This window comes from Microcaecilia unicolor, chromosome 4 (assembly GCF_901765095.1).
Source record: "Microcaecilia unicolor chromosome 4, aMicUni1.1, whole genome shotgun sequence".
Classification (NCBI taxonomy): Eukaryota; Metazoa; Chordata; class Amphibia; order Gymnophiona; family Siphonopidae; genus Microcaecilia; species Microcaecilia unicolor.
Window position 1 is genome coordinate 15,265,167 of NC_044034.1, and position 14,529 is coordinate 15,279,695.

Consider the following 14,529-nt stretch of genomic DNA (forward strand, 5'->3'; position numbering starts at 1 on the left):
ACCATGTTGTCTCGGATCTTGCAACTTATTGGCTTCCAGGAAATTCACTATCCTTTCCTTCAGCATGGCTTCCATTACTTTTCCAATAACCGAAGTGAGGCTTACCGGCCTGTAGTTTCCAGCTTCTTCCCTATCACCACTTTTGTGAATTGAAATTACCCATTATTATAGTGTTGCCCAATTTGCAGCTTTCCTAATCTCTGTAAACATTTCTTCATCTGTCTGTTCGTTCTATCCTGGCGGACAGTAGTACAGCCCTACAAGAATACTCCTTCACGCATGGAATATCTTTCCATAATGATTCCACACTGGGAGAGTCTGATAGGTACGGATGGGGAGAGGGATCTTGGGGTGATAGTATCTGAAGATTTGAAGGCGACGGAACAGTGTGACAAGGCAGTGACCGTAGCTAGAAGGTTGTTAGGCTGTATAGAGAGAGGTGTGACCAGCAGAAGAAAGGGGGTGTTGATGCCCCCTGTATAAGTCGTTGGTGAGGCCCCACCTGGAGTATTGTGTTCAGTTTTGGAGGTCATATCTTGCTAAGGATGTAAAAAGAATTGAAGCGGTGCAAAGAAAAGCTACGAGAATGGTATGGAATTTGCATTACAAGACGTATGAGGAGAGACTTGCTGAACTAAACATGTATACTCTGGAGGAAAGGAGAAACGGGTGATATGATACAGACGTTCAAATATTTGAAAGGTATTAATCCGCAAATGAACCTTTTCCGGAGATGCGAAGGCGGTAGAACTAGAGGACATGAAATGAGATTGAAGGGGGGCAGACTCAAGAAAAATGTCAGGAAGTATTTTTTCATGGAGAGAGTGGTGGATGCTTGGAATGCCCTCCCGCGGGAGGTGGTGGAAATGAAAATGGTAACGGAATTCAAACACGCATGGGATAAGCATAAAGGAATCCTGTGCAGAAGGAATGGATCCTCAGGAGCTTAGTCGAGATCAGGTGGCAGATCCGGTGGTGGGAGGCAGGGCTGGTGGTTGGGAGGCAGGAATAGTGCTGGGCAGACTTATACGGTCTGTGCCAGAGCCGGTGGCGGGAGGCGGGGCTGGTGGTTGGGAGGCGGGGATAGTGCTGGGCAGACTTATACGGTCTGTGCCAGAGCTGGTGGTTGGGAGGCGGGGCTGGTGGTTGGGAGGCGGGGATAGTGCTGGGCAGACTTATACGGTCTGTGCCCTGAAGAGCACAGGTACAAATCAAAGTAGGGTATACACAAAAAGTAGCACATATGAGTTATCTTGTTGGGCATACTGGATGGACAGTGCAGGTCTTTTTCTGCCGTCATCAACTATGTTACTATGTTACACTGCTATCTGTTTCATGTGGAATGTTTATTTTATTTGACCCAATTCCCTCTTTAACGTATAGTGCAACCTCTCTCCCCCCCCCCTCCAATTTGATCATCTCATTGCGATACAATTTGTACCCTGTTAGCACAATGTCCCATTGATTGTCCTCTTTCCACCAAGTGGATGCCTATTATATCTACCTCAGCATTTAGTGCTATATACTCTATCCCATCTTATGTTTTAGGCTTCTTTCATTTGTATACAGGCATTTCAAATTGTGTTTTTTCTTTGCATCTACAAGCTGCTTAGAAGTTGACGGGGATTCTTACTGTCCTAATAAATAATATGCATCCTGTATCATCATTAAGCACACCTGGCTTACTTTCAGCATTGTTGAAACCTCTGTACTGGGATTCCCTAAATGTGCTGTTTCAATAGTATCCTGTAAGGATACTTCACACCAAACCATGTGCTCCTGGGCAACTGTCAGCTTCCCCCCCCCCCCCCCCCACCCCATTCTAGTTTAAAAACTATTCTATGTCCTTTTTAAAAGTTAGCTCTAGCAACCTGGCTCCATGCCGGTTAAGGTGGAATCCATCTGTTCGGAACAGTCTTCCCCTTTCCCAGAATGTTGCCCAATTCCTAAGAAATCTAAATCCCTCATCCCTGCACCATCGTCTCAACCACACATTGAGACTTCGGAGGTCTGCCTATCTCTTGGGTCCTGCGCTTTCCATTGGAAGGCTTCTTTAAGAGTCAACTAATTAACCAAGATAGAGGTCTGAGTTCAGCAGCTAGATCCCTTACTGGACACTCTGTCTCAGTTTTTTGCTTTCACCTGGAATTCTCTGCCATTGATACATACAATTTATTCAAATGTTAGTGGTGGACAGGTGCTCTGATCAGTAGCCAAACCAGCCCAGCCACCTTTAGGGCTTTCCAAATCACTGCTAGGTCCCTGGTAGTCCTGTTTCTCCCCAGGATGGTGATGGTGAAGCTTATCTGAAAATGCTTCATCTCCCTTCTTTTTGTAAGCATACAGTAACATATAGTAGATGATGGCAAATAAAGACCTGCATGGTCCATCCAGTCTGTCCAGTAAGATAAACTCTTGGCATATGTTGCAATGTAAAATATGTATTCTTCATCTTGATCTGTCCTTCCCATTTTCAGGGCAAAGACTGTAGAAGTCTGCCTGGCACTGGACATACCAACTCCCCAAGGGTAGCTAGGTCCTGGAAGATTTGAATTTGAGGCTTTCCATGCTTAAGCTGGCCAAGCTGTTTATTGCTTGGAGGCATCTCCAAAGCCATGTGAACTCTTTCCAGAGAAATTGGAGGGGAATCTTCACCATCCACTCCACCAGCTAGTATTGTTCCAAGTTTATGGAAAGGGGCAAAAATTCATCCTCAGTTGAAAAACCCATCTCTGGAACTGTCTGTTTTGGGGAATTATCAGCCAGTTTCAAATCTCCCTTTTATTTCAAAACGTGAAAAGGTTGTTCATGGTGAATTATCTGATTTCACAGAAAAAAAAAAAAAGCAACATTGTTCTTTGTCCCAGACGGTCAAGTTTTAGGTCTTCTCTCAGTAATTAATTGCATTACATAATGAGATCTGGTTTTACCTTGATGGAGATCTGGTTTCACCTATCTTCTTTAACTAGATCTTACTTCAGCATTTGAGTTAGTTCACCATGTTATTCTTATTTCTAGGTTAGAGGAAATTGGTCTTGCTGAGACTGCTTTGAATTTGTTCCACACTTACTTAAAGCATCAGACTTTTTTAGTAGACTGGATTAACAAGACTTCTTCAATCCATTGGCTACCATGTGGTGTTCTGCAGTGGCCTGTTTCAGGCCCAGTCCTTTTTAATATATATCACCCCAGCAGGTTTAATTCAAGATCTGGAATTAAAGGCATTGTTCTGTGCTGATAACATCCAGCTCTTACATGCAGTTGATCCTAATGAGTCATCTTCTTTTGACAGGTTGAACAATGGCCTTGATGAGATCACGAATGGGTTTACTGCTCCTAAATTAAAGCTGAGCACTAAAAAAGTCAGAAGCAATTTGCTTCACAAGACATCAAGCAAAGCAGTTACTGGTCCAATTACTCCCAATTTTCTTTGAGTTGCAATGCATCCTTAAAGAAGTGGTTTGCATGTTTTTGATTCTAGGTTATCTTTCGAACCCTACGTTTTCTAATGTTGTTAAGGTCACGTGTTATGTTCTGGATACACTATCTAGAAAAAGCAGCAGAATTACCAGTCTGCTGATCCACTCAAGCGCTGCTGTGATGTTTGTCCGGAAAGCCTGTCCGATTTTGCTGCTACAATGGTTAAGTGAGCATTCCCCAGGCCTAGTATTTTGGAGGAATCAAGGGCATGAATGGCTGAAAATGGAGCATATATTGGTACAGACGGTGGGGAGAGTGGCCAAGAAATGATTTGTTAAAATCTGGGAACCTTTCTTCGGGTCTTTGACTCCTAGAGTTCATACACCACTGCTGAATAATTTGAAAGTGTAATCAGGGTTGGAATACAGCGGGAGATGGGTGGGAGGAGGGGGGAATTGTTTAAGAGAGAGGGGGGGTGGATTCATCACTTTATTGTTTAAGTAATATGTATGAGTGAAGCATTTTGCTAAATAGTTCTGTTATTCAGAGTTTTCTTACTCAGTGGTAATGGTGTGTGATATTGGATCTTGTTAAAATCAATAAAAAGATTTAAACATAAAGCAGCAGAATTTTGTATTTTTTTCAATTTATTAATATTGAACCATTTGGACTTCTGCAATTCTCTTCTTACAGGTACAAATAAATCACTTGCTAGAGAATTGCAGCTTATACAAGATACCATTGTCAAGATACCCTTTAAAACCAAAGCATGCAACTGGATAGCACCTCAATTGATGGACTGACACTGGCTGCCTGTATCATTTTGCCCTGTCGTTAAGATTCTTATTCACACATGTCCAGCAATGTATCAGGGCTCCCTAGTCTATACTGTTGACTTACTTGGTGAGGCCTCGTTAAGAGTACCGTGTCTAGTTCTGAAGACCACACCTTCAAAAAGACATAAACAGGAAGGAGTCGGTCCAGAAGGCAGCTACTAAAATGGTCAGTTATCTTCATCTTAAAGCATATGGGGGACAGACTTAAAGATTTCAATATGTATACTTTGGAAGAGATATGATAGAAACATTAAAAAAAAAACTTATGTGGCCTAAATGCACAGGAGGTGAGAATCGAAAGGAAGCTCTGGAATGGGGGGTGGGGGATAGGATGAAGGTGAAAGGGGACAGAGGACTCAGGAGTAACCTGAGGAAATACTTCTTCAGGAAAAGGATGGTGAATTTGTGGAACGGCCTCCTGGTTAATTTCTGAATTAAAGAAAGCCTGTGACAAGTAGAATCTCTATAGGAGAGGAATAGTAGATGGTATTTATCTGACTTCATTTTCTCTGTTTCTGTTTGTTCCTTATTATCCATCTTGTGAACTTAAGTCTTCATGTAGCAGTTGGTTGAATTCAAATACAGTTTTTGTCTCCACCATCTCCACCAGGAGGCCATTCCACTAATTCGTCACCCCCCCTCCCCCTGGTTCAGATCCCCACCAGTTCAGACCCCTCCTGATCCCCTTCTGAGTCCTCCCACATCCAAACCGTAGCCACACCTGCCTCTTCCATCACCCCCTCGGAACTCCCTGAATCCCCTTCCACTACTAGGACATCACTTGAGGTGATCACTACCATTTGCTACCCAGAGCTGGACAGGGTGGGAGTGGAGAGGGATTACTCCTGCCCTGTCCTGCTAGACTACCAGGGATCACTTCCAGGTAAGTCTCAGGGGTGGAAAGGAGCCTGAGGAGTGTGGGGAGGGATATGTGGCCAGATCATAGATGCAGGGGGGATTGGGGTGGGGGGAACCAGAGCCAGGGGATGGAATTTGAACCAGGGGGAATTGGATCAGGAGAGAGTAAACCTGAAGGGGGGGGGGAGATCATATTGGAGTGACGGTAACCTGGCAGTTTTATGGGTTTTTTTATGGACTGCCTTCTCGCTTGGCCTATCTGGCTGCTTAGATATGCGGGTACTGGCACTGAATAAGGTCTGTGCCCACATAGCTGCCAGTTACTGTTTGATTCAGCCCTCAGACCACCCCGGCAATGCCCAAATTCCACCTGTGTGTTTAGCGATGATAGCAACGCTGCACAGTTAGGTGTAACTGAGTATTGTCTACTGGCCCACTCAGTGTGGTTTAAGCATCCTGGAGCCTCTACAGTCTGCTTAAAGCACGCTGAGTATCAACCTTATAATAACATAGTAAATGACGGCAGATAAAGACCAGCATGGTCCACCAAGTCTGCACCTGCCGCTCTGTGCAGTTTACCTCCCTCTATGCTCTCTCGCTCTCTCTTATTTTATTTGAGTGAGTCATTATGTTTTTCTTAGGCTTCCTTTTATTCCAAGAAGAATCTGCCTCCTCCATCTCTGAGCTCCCACCTGCCTGACAAGCTGCATGAGAAATGCTGCAGGGGGAGACGGCAGTTCACGTGGCTACGGATGAGTCACCAGAGTTGTAGCAAAGCAAACTGGCTGGGATGATGTCCTTACAGTGAGAGCCTGGAGAGTTGTTATTTCGCTAGTGTGGCCTGTAGGGGGCAGCTACAATGCACAAGAAGCAAAGATTTTTCAGTGATAAGAAAGTTCCAGAGCAAGGGTGCCTGATATGAAGGTTGAAGGGAGTGGATTGGCTGAGAAGTAACTAACATCTCTCTAAGTATAATATATAAACTTGACAGAGGCAGGTGGCATGCTATATATTATGATAAAGTCACATCCAGGATAGTTGGGTTAAGGCAGTTTCAGTCTGAACTACAAGTCCCAGAAGGCATTGCAGGCAAGGATCCAGGGGGTGAGATGAGGAACCCGGACTGGACTTCTAGCTGCAATAGGGGAAGACAAGAGAATAAGCTGACAGGATGTGTAGATTGGCTGCCCCTAGGGGGAAAGAGAGCTAGGAAACCCTGTGTGCAGGAGCTCCTCGTTAGGCTAATGAGGGGAGAATGATTGGTTGTGAAGGCAGAAGCCAGGGATTGATTAGGCAGGTAGGAAGGAGTCTCAGCAGTTCAGTTCAGGGAGAGCAGCAAGGAAGGCGAGAAGCAGTTGCAGGCTGAAAACCCTTGGGCAGGGCGGTCCCTAAAGTACTGGAGTCTGAGAAGTATTTGCAGGCTGAAAATCCTTGGGCAGAGAGAGGTCCCTAAAGTACTGAAGTCTTGGAAGTATTGGCAGGCTGAGAATCCTTGGGTAAGAAGAAGTCCCTAAAGTATTGACCTTACTAGTGAAGCTGTTGCAGGGGGAATCCCTTGGGTGTGAGAAGTCCCTAAAATATGGAGCTCATTATGAGGGTGAAGAGAATAGAAGTATAACTACTGCTTGGTGATTTAACTATGATGATGAATTGAATGGACTGCCGCTGTTTGGAATTGAACTAATGTTTAGGGTGCACTGTATAAAGAGCCTAGACTGAAGCTGACTGTAGCCTATATTAATCCTGACATGTGCTAAGAGCCTTCTGCTTAAAGGGGACTACGGGCCACACACTTTCAGGTGGCTCATTGGTGCTTAGGATTGAAGGTGAATGCTGCTGTTGGAACTGTGTACTAGAAACCTGCATGGAATAAAGTCCTTGAGTTTGAAGTTACTGGTGGATATCTGTTTCTTCATTGTACCGGGAGCCTGTGGTTAGAGGAGATTGTTCTATCCCTGGCTGCACAAGAGAGGCGCCTGGTTACAATATAAAGTACAACATGCTTAGCGCTTGGAGGGACCTGTGTGGAGAGGTTGTGACTCTGGCTGTGAGAGAGCATTCTCCTTGCACACATACAAGGCCAGGGCACCCTGGAGAGATGGCTGGATGACAGTTGATTCCTGTAGTTTGATGGGTAGGATGGACAAAAGAGGAAGAGTGTCCAGGTAAGGGAAGGGTTGGGCTTGGTTTCAGAGATGAGCGTGCACGAGGTTGGGGAGCAAAGAATACAAATGTTGGTTTCAGGCTAAGGGGACGGCATTTGTTAACTGTTGAATGCATACTGGGTAACAACTATTTGTAAAATATCACGCCACAGGAAAGTCTCTGATTCAATCAACTGCCAACTCCATAACATAGGCAACCGAGACCCCTCGGGCTAGAGGTTATCTGATATTCACCATAATAACACAATAATAACACGACACATGGTATTTTCTTAACATGGCACAACTCGACCGCAGCTTTATTTGGATACAAAATCTTAACCCTAGGTATACCCAAGCCGATCCAGCCTCGGGCTCAATATCCAACCCAGTCCGCTGTCATAGCAAGACTGACCAATCGTAGACCGAGCTCCCCGTCGTACAGCAAGGGAGCTCAACCGTAAGCGCAGCTCTCCCAGCTGCCAAGCTTATACCATCAGGCTTGGGTACCCCGCCAAAGCTGCGACAAGATATATACAGATACAATTCACCTTAAACTGCGGAGGGGGGGGGGGGGGCTGGGTGCATGCTGGTGCCCGGACGCCTGAAGAGGTCGTCCGGGCTCCGCCCAGGGGCTTTTAAACCCCTTTTTGCTCTTCCCCTTACCAGTGGGGTGCCCTTGAGCGGCAGGCACATGCTCGCCACGCCTCGCTTGCACCCCGCTGGCACCGCAGTGCATGCCCGTCGGGGCACGGCGCCATGTTATAGGCAGCTCCGTGCACCCGTGGGGGCACTGCGCCTTGCTTGACTCTGTTCCTTTTATCTTGCTGCACCATATGCCTGGAATAGACTTCCTGAGCCCGTAGGTCAAGCTCCATCTCTGGCCATCTTCAAATCTAGGCTAAAAGCCCACCTTTTAACTCCTAACCCCTATTCACTGTTACAGTACCCATATCTGTTTTATCATTCCCACCTTAGTAATTCCCTTATCTCTTATTTGTCCTGTTTGTCTGTCCTGATTAGATTGTAAGCTCTGTCGAGCAGGGACTGTCTTTTCATGCCCAGTGTACAGTGCTGCGTACGTCTAGTAGCGCTACAGAAATGATAAGTAGTAGTAGTAGAAGAAAGAAAAGTAGATAGTGTTCATAGTGAGTCCACTGGGGGGGGGGGGGGGGGGGGGGGGAGGGGAACAGGAGCCATTCATGGTCATTGCTTAAGGGTGATACCTTACTTGCTGGATTTGGGGCCCATGATTGCAGGGTTACCTGATGTATGACCTCTAGCCCAGGACAGGGGGCAGGGATATAAATATGGGAAACTCTCTTACTTGTGAATGATGAGTAGATTACATGGTCTCTTAAGTCCCTTATCTGCCATGATACTAAGGCTCAGATGCACAAAACCTAACGATGCAGAAGCGTGGTTTTTATTTATTTATTTATTTATTTATTTATTTATTTATTTATTATTACATTTATATCCCACATTTTTCCCACTGAATGCAGGATCAAAGTAGTTTACATAAACTGTAGAGGCTAGAGTGCAATAAGAAACAATTACACAAATTGAGAATGAGATATAAATAACAATTAACAGTAAAAAAGGCAAGTGATAGTACAGGTAATTATTGTCTTATAATAGGTTCTAGCCAGTTTAGCGAGCAAGGAGTAAAATGAGACATGCACAAAGGGGGTTCTCCAAGCTCTTTTCCTATCATGGGTAGTACCTAAACAAAAACAGAATGCAAAGTTATTATAATAGCTAATTACTAAACAAATGTACATGCAAGGCGATGCATGGTCGTTTTCTAACCTGATGCATAGAGCAGTCCCTAACTTTACTGTGGAAAAGTTAACAGGAGGTCTGGAGCTGTTGGTCCTGACAGCTTTTGAGTAAGCTTCACACAACAAAATATCAGGGTAGAGGGACTGCTTTACATAGTAACATAGTAAATGACGGCAGATAAAGACCTGACGGTCCATCCAGTCTGCCCAATGTCATGGTCTCAGGCTTATACAAACAGTCATGGACTCTGGAACAATGTGAGCCCTTGGCCTACCATCGACGAGCGGCAGCAGGAGGCAAAACCCCTCCAACCAGGACTGGACTAACAAGCTTGGCTTGGCTGGAAACCGAATGCTGGAATGGACTTGGCTGGAACCAGATGCTGGAACAAGCTTGGCTTGGCTGGAACCAGATGCCGGAACGGACTTGGCTTGGCTGGAACCAGATGCTGGAACGAACTTGGCTTGACTGGAACAGGATTCAGGATACTCAAGCAGGATTCAGGATTCTCAAATAAGCTTGGCAGGAACAGGATTCAGGATACTCAAGCAGGATTCAGGATTCTCAAACAAGCTTGGCTGGAACAGGATTCAGGATTCTCAAACAAGCTTGGCTGGAACAGGATTCAGGATACTCAAGCGGGATTCAGGATTCTCAAACAAGCTTGACTGGAACAGGATTCAGGATTCTCAAACAAGCTTGGCAGGAACAGGATTCAGGATACTGGAACAGGATTCAGGATTCTCAAACAGGTTAGGCTGGAATGGAAGCTGAAAGCAAACAGGGCAGACACAAGCAGGAAGGGAACTGGAGCTAAAGATAAACAGGGCAGACACAAGCAGGACACAAAACTGACCTACACAGACAAACAACAGAACTATGGCTGAAGGCTGAACCTAGCACACAAACAGACCGAGAAGAACAGAAGCTGACGTGCACACAGGCACCCTAAACAAGGAATCAAGACAGAAGTGCCCACGGGCACACATGCTATGAACAAAGCAACAAGACAGAAGTGCCCACAGGCACACAGACTATGAACAAGGCAACAAGAAATCAAGACAGAAGTACCCACAGGCACACAGACTAGAACAAGGCAGAAGTGCTACACTGCACACAGACTAACCTGGAGACCTTTGGCATTACAAAGGCCCTGAATGAAAGTCCACCTCTTCCTTATAAAGGCCCTCATTAATGATGTCACAACTACAGGACAAAGAGGGGACATGACCACAGTCGTGACACCCAACAAGATAAACTAATTTTACATGGTATGTGATACTTTATATGTATACCCGAGTTTGATTAGTCCTTACCATTCTCAGAGCATAGACCGTAGAAGAAACCAAAAGTAAAAATTTCAGAGAGGCAATGGGGGTGGGGGGACAGGACAGGTGGGTTGTCAGCTTGATTCTGTCTTATAAGAACCAGCTAATCAAGTCCATGGAAATCAGAACTAAAAAAAAATTCATGCCTGCAACACAGTAAAATCAGGACTGGATTAGCCTGTTCCTTCTGACATGGAGAGGTGTCCAACCTCGGTCCTTGAGGGCTGCAATCCAGTTGAGTTTTCAGGATTTAAGAACATAAGCGTTGCCATACTGGGACAGACCGAAGGTCCATCAAGCCCAGCATCCTGTTTTTAAGAGTGGCCAATCCAGGTCACAAGTACCTGGCAAGATCCCAAAAAAGTACAATACATTTTATGCTGCTTATCCTAGAAATAAGCAGGGATTTTCCTCAAGTCCATTTAATAATGGGTTATGGGCTTTTCTTTTAGGAAGTTAGCCAAACCTTTTTTAAAATTTTTTATTTATAACCATTTACATTTTTACAAGCAATAAAACAACTTGCCGGAAATATAGAGAAAGTAATACATAGGAATTATTTCAGTCAGGTAATTCTTTCTCTTCCTTAGACCACTAAATAGGGAGAGTGAAACAAGACAAGGAGATCAATTAAACAGTAAACAGAAAAAAATCGTGGTATTAACCTGATTATCCCCAGATATTACTCGTCTAATTCATTATTCCACATTGATCATCTGGTTGGCTTCAAGGCCAATACGGTGTATAGTCAAATCATTTCATTGAAAACATGCTTATTGTCCAATATTAGTTAGAAATAATACATCTGATTACATTCTTTCTCTTTTAAAAGCCAGAAGTTATTTAACAATACATATACTTAAGTCTCTAATTCAAAACCCACTGATTAAAGTAATCCCAGTTTTCATAGGCTTCACTCCTTTTAAAGTAATGAGGAAATATTTCTGAGGAAAACTTTAGGACTCATACCCGGAACTCTGGGAAAAACAATAATCTCGATATTAAACATCTATAATAATGTTCATTTATTATTCAAAGTTTCTGGTCTATTATCATTTTCAAAAACCAAACCTTTTTTTAAACCCCGCTAAGCTAACTGCTTTACCACATTCTCTGGCAATGAATTCCAGAGTTTAATTACAAGTTGAGTGAAGAAATATTTTCTCCAGTTTAACTTTACTACTTTGTAGCTTCATTGTGGTCCCCCTAGTCCTTGTATTTTTGGAAAGAGTAAACAAGCGATTCACATCTACCCATTCCACTCCACTCATTATTTTATAGACCTCTATAAGTACAACTCCAGAGAAAAAACAAGAGATATATTTCCCCCTGTACTGTACAAATTATAAAGATTGTCATCAAATAATCCACAGAAACATGCTTTAAATTAATTAAAGCTGCTCTGTTAATGATTTCAAATATGCTCATAATTTTAAATTAAATTCGTGATGTTTTCTTAGTACATCTTTTGGATCTATATTAAAACGTGGTAAATGTATGTTTTTTAATTGTGTAAATGAATAATATCATTATTTTTTTATATATGTTGTTTATATGTTTACAATTTTATAGACCCCTGAAGAAGGCTGTTCTAGCCGAAACACGGACTGTGTTGGGTCTGAATAAAGGGTTCTTTCGGAGCATCTTATCCTTGTGTGGCTGACTGATCATTTGATTTTGGGTCCTTTCCACCCTTTACTGTTGTGTTCCGTTCCTGTGGAGAGTGTGACCCCCATTTTGTCTTTGTCCATAATCGTGATTGGACCATCACCAACCAAACAAATCAAATGCTTGCATAGGTCAATTGTTGTCCTTTTACTCATATAATCCTAATGATCTCTTTGATGGTGATGGTCCAATCACGATTATGAACCCTTTGAAATCATCACACAGTAGCTTTAATGAATGTTTCTATGGGTTATTTGATGACAATGTTTGGATTTTCCCCAAGATTTAATTGTGTTCTTCTCTCAGGGCTTAGACCGTAAAAGTCTGCCCAGCACTCTTCTTCTAAATGTTCTGAAGCTAACATCGAAACCCTTTAAAATTTACATTCCAGCCCATCCCTAGCCAGCCACAATCAGGGCGCAGACCATAGAAGTCCGCCCAGCATTGGTTTTACTCTCCAATTACCGGCGTCACCATCCAATCTCCACTAAGATTCTGTAGATCCATTCCTTCTAAATAGGATTCCTTTGTGTTTATCCCTTGCGTGTTTGAATTCCATTACCGTTTTCATCTCCACCACTTCAACACAATAAAAGTGTGACAAAATTCCAACCTGAAAGGCTGTAGGGAGCGGTGAGTCCCTGCGGTGGGAAGAAAAGATCCTGCTTCAGCTGTCCAGGGCCAGGCAGAGATGCCGCTGCCCTGTCCTGCCTCCTGGCAAGGAAGCAGGGGCGGCAGAGGAGAGAAGAGAACCCCAGAGCCCTAGGGAGCTAACTCCAGGCTCCGGGCATCAGTGGACCTCCCCTCCTGGCTCCCAGCATCAGCGGGTCCCCCTCCCAATTCCCGGTATCAGCGGACTCCCCCCTCGGCTCCCGGCATGAGCAGACCGTTCCCCCCCCCCCCCCCCCCCCAGGCAAGAGATTGAAGGCTCCCGGCTTGTTTTTGAATTAAAAAAAAAGCTGCACCCGGCTTTCATACACGCAGTTTGTCTGCATGTTTGAGAGCCAGTCTGTAGCATGCGTAGAGCAGCCATGCTTAGCATGGGCTGCTCTGAGCATGCTCAGCTGGCCAACTGGCTTCCCCTGTATCGCATGCAAATGAGCTGGGTCGCAAAAGCAATGAGGCAACTCATTTGCATGCGATTCTCTTTGAGAATCCATCTGTATTTCCAAATCGGTAGTTTTTAGCGATTTGAAAATACCAATGGATTCTTAACGGAGATCTTAGTGCATCTGAGCCTTAGTTTCCTTGCAGATGTTCCACATTAGAGATGGCCACTAGGGGGAGGCTGCAGGACCTAGTGCCCATCAGATAATTCCTCATATGAGTCAGAGAAAAGCCCAGGGTGCCTATTAAGACAGCCATATCTTGCCGCTCTGATTCTTGGAATTGATAATCAATGTTGTTTGCCATTTGGGTTTTCATCAGATGCAGGCAAGCATGCAGTTTAACTATAACAAGAACCAATTATGTCAAACTTGTGCAGATCCAAGATTTCAAAGAACCAGCTCCCCACCCAACCCTCCCTCCCCAGTGCTATTCCTTCTCCCTATCATCTGATAGTGAAGACCAAATCACCTATAACCTTCATGAACTGCCTCATACAGGGGAAACATACAACAGTGCATCTACCAACCACTGGCCAGGGCCGCCGAGACGGGGGGGGGGGGGGGGGGGGGGCAGGGGGGACAAAATTCCCCAGGCTCGGGCCTCCAAGGGAGGCCAGCGCCGCAGTCCCCAGTCTCATCCGCCCGCCCTCGACTCCGTCGACAGCCCCTCTCCGTCCACCCCTGCATTCAAATCGGCAGCGCCTTACCTTCATGTGAAAGCGCAGTGGCAGATCGCCTCCCTTTGGGCTTTCCCTCCCTGTGTCCCGCCCTCGCGAAAACAGGAAGTTACATCAGATGAGGGCGGGACACAGGGAGGGAAGGCCCGAAGGGAGGTGATCTGCCGATTTGAATGGGCGGGTGAAGACTAGGGACTGCGGCGCCAGCGGCCTGAGTAGCGATTGGGAGGGGGCGGTGGCGGCGGCGGGGCCCCGGGGTGGCCTTGCCCCAGGCCCGGCTCAGTCTCTCGGCGGTCCTGCCACTGGCCTTTAAGATATAACATTTTCTAGTCATAGGAGCCAACTTTTCAAAATAATCGGGGTGCTAAACCCAATAGAAATGATCACTCCCTGGACACAAAGTGTTTGTTCAATTTTGGAGATGCTCAAGCACCCATAGAGCTGCTTCCTATGTTTCCAGTCCTGTTCAAACTTGTCCTCAGGCTTACCAGGCTTAATTGCTATAAGTTGGGGAGGGGAAGTCAGTAGTTTGCTTTTGAAATACCAGCTGCCACAGTTGAAAATAATCCAGATGTTTAGCAATGGTATTCAGATAGTGGCTGGTGATGAATTTCAACACAGACCACCAGTGCTATCGCATAGTTAACAGATAAAGTTAGGACAGTGTTTTGCTTGTCCCAGCTTTATCCATATAGTCATCTAGT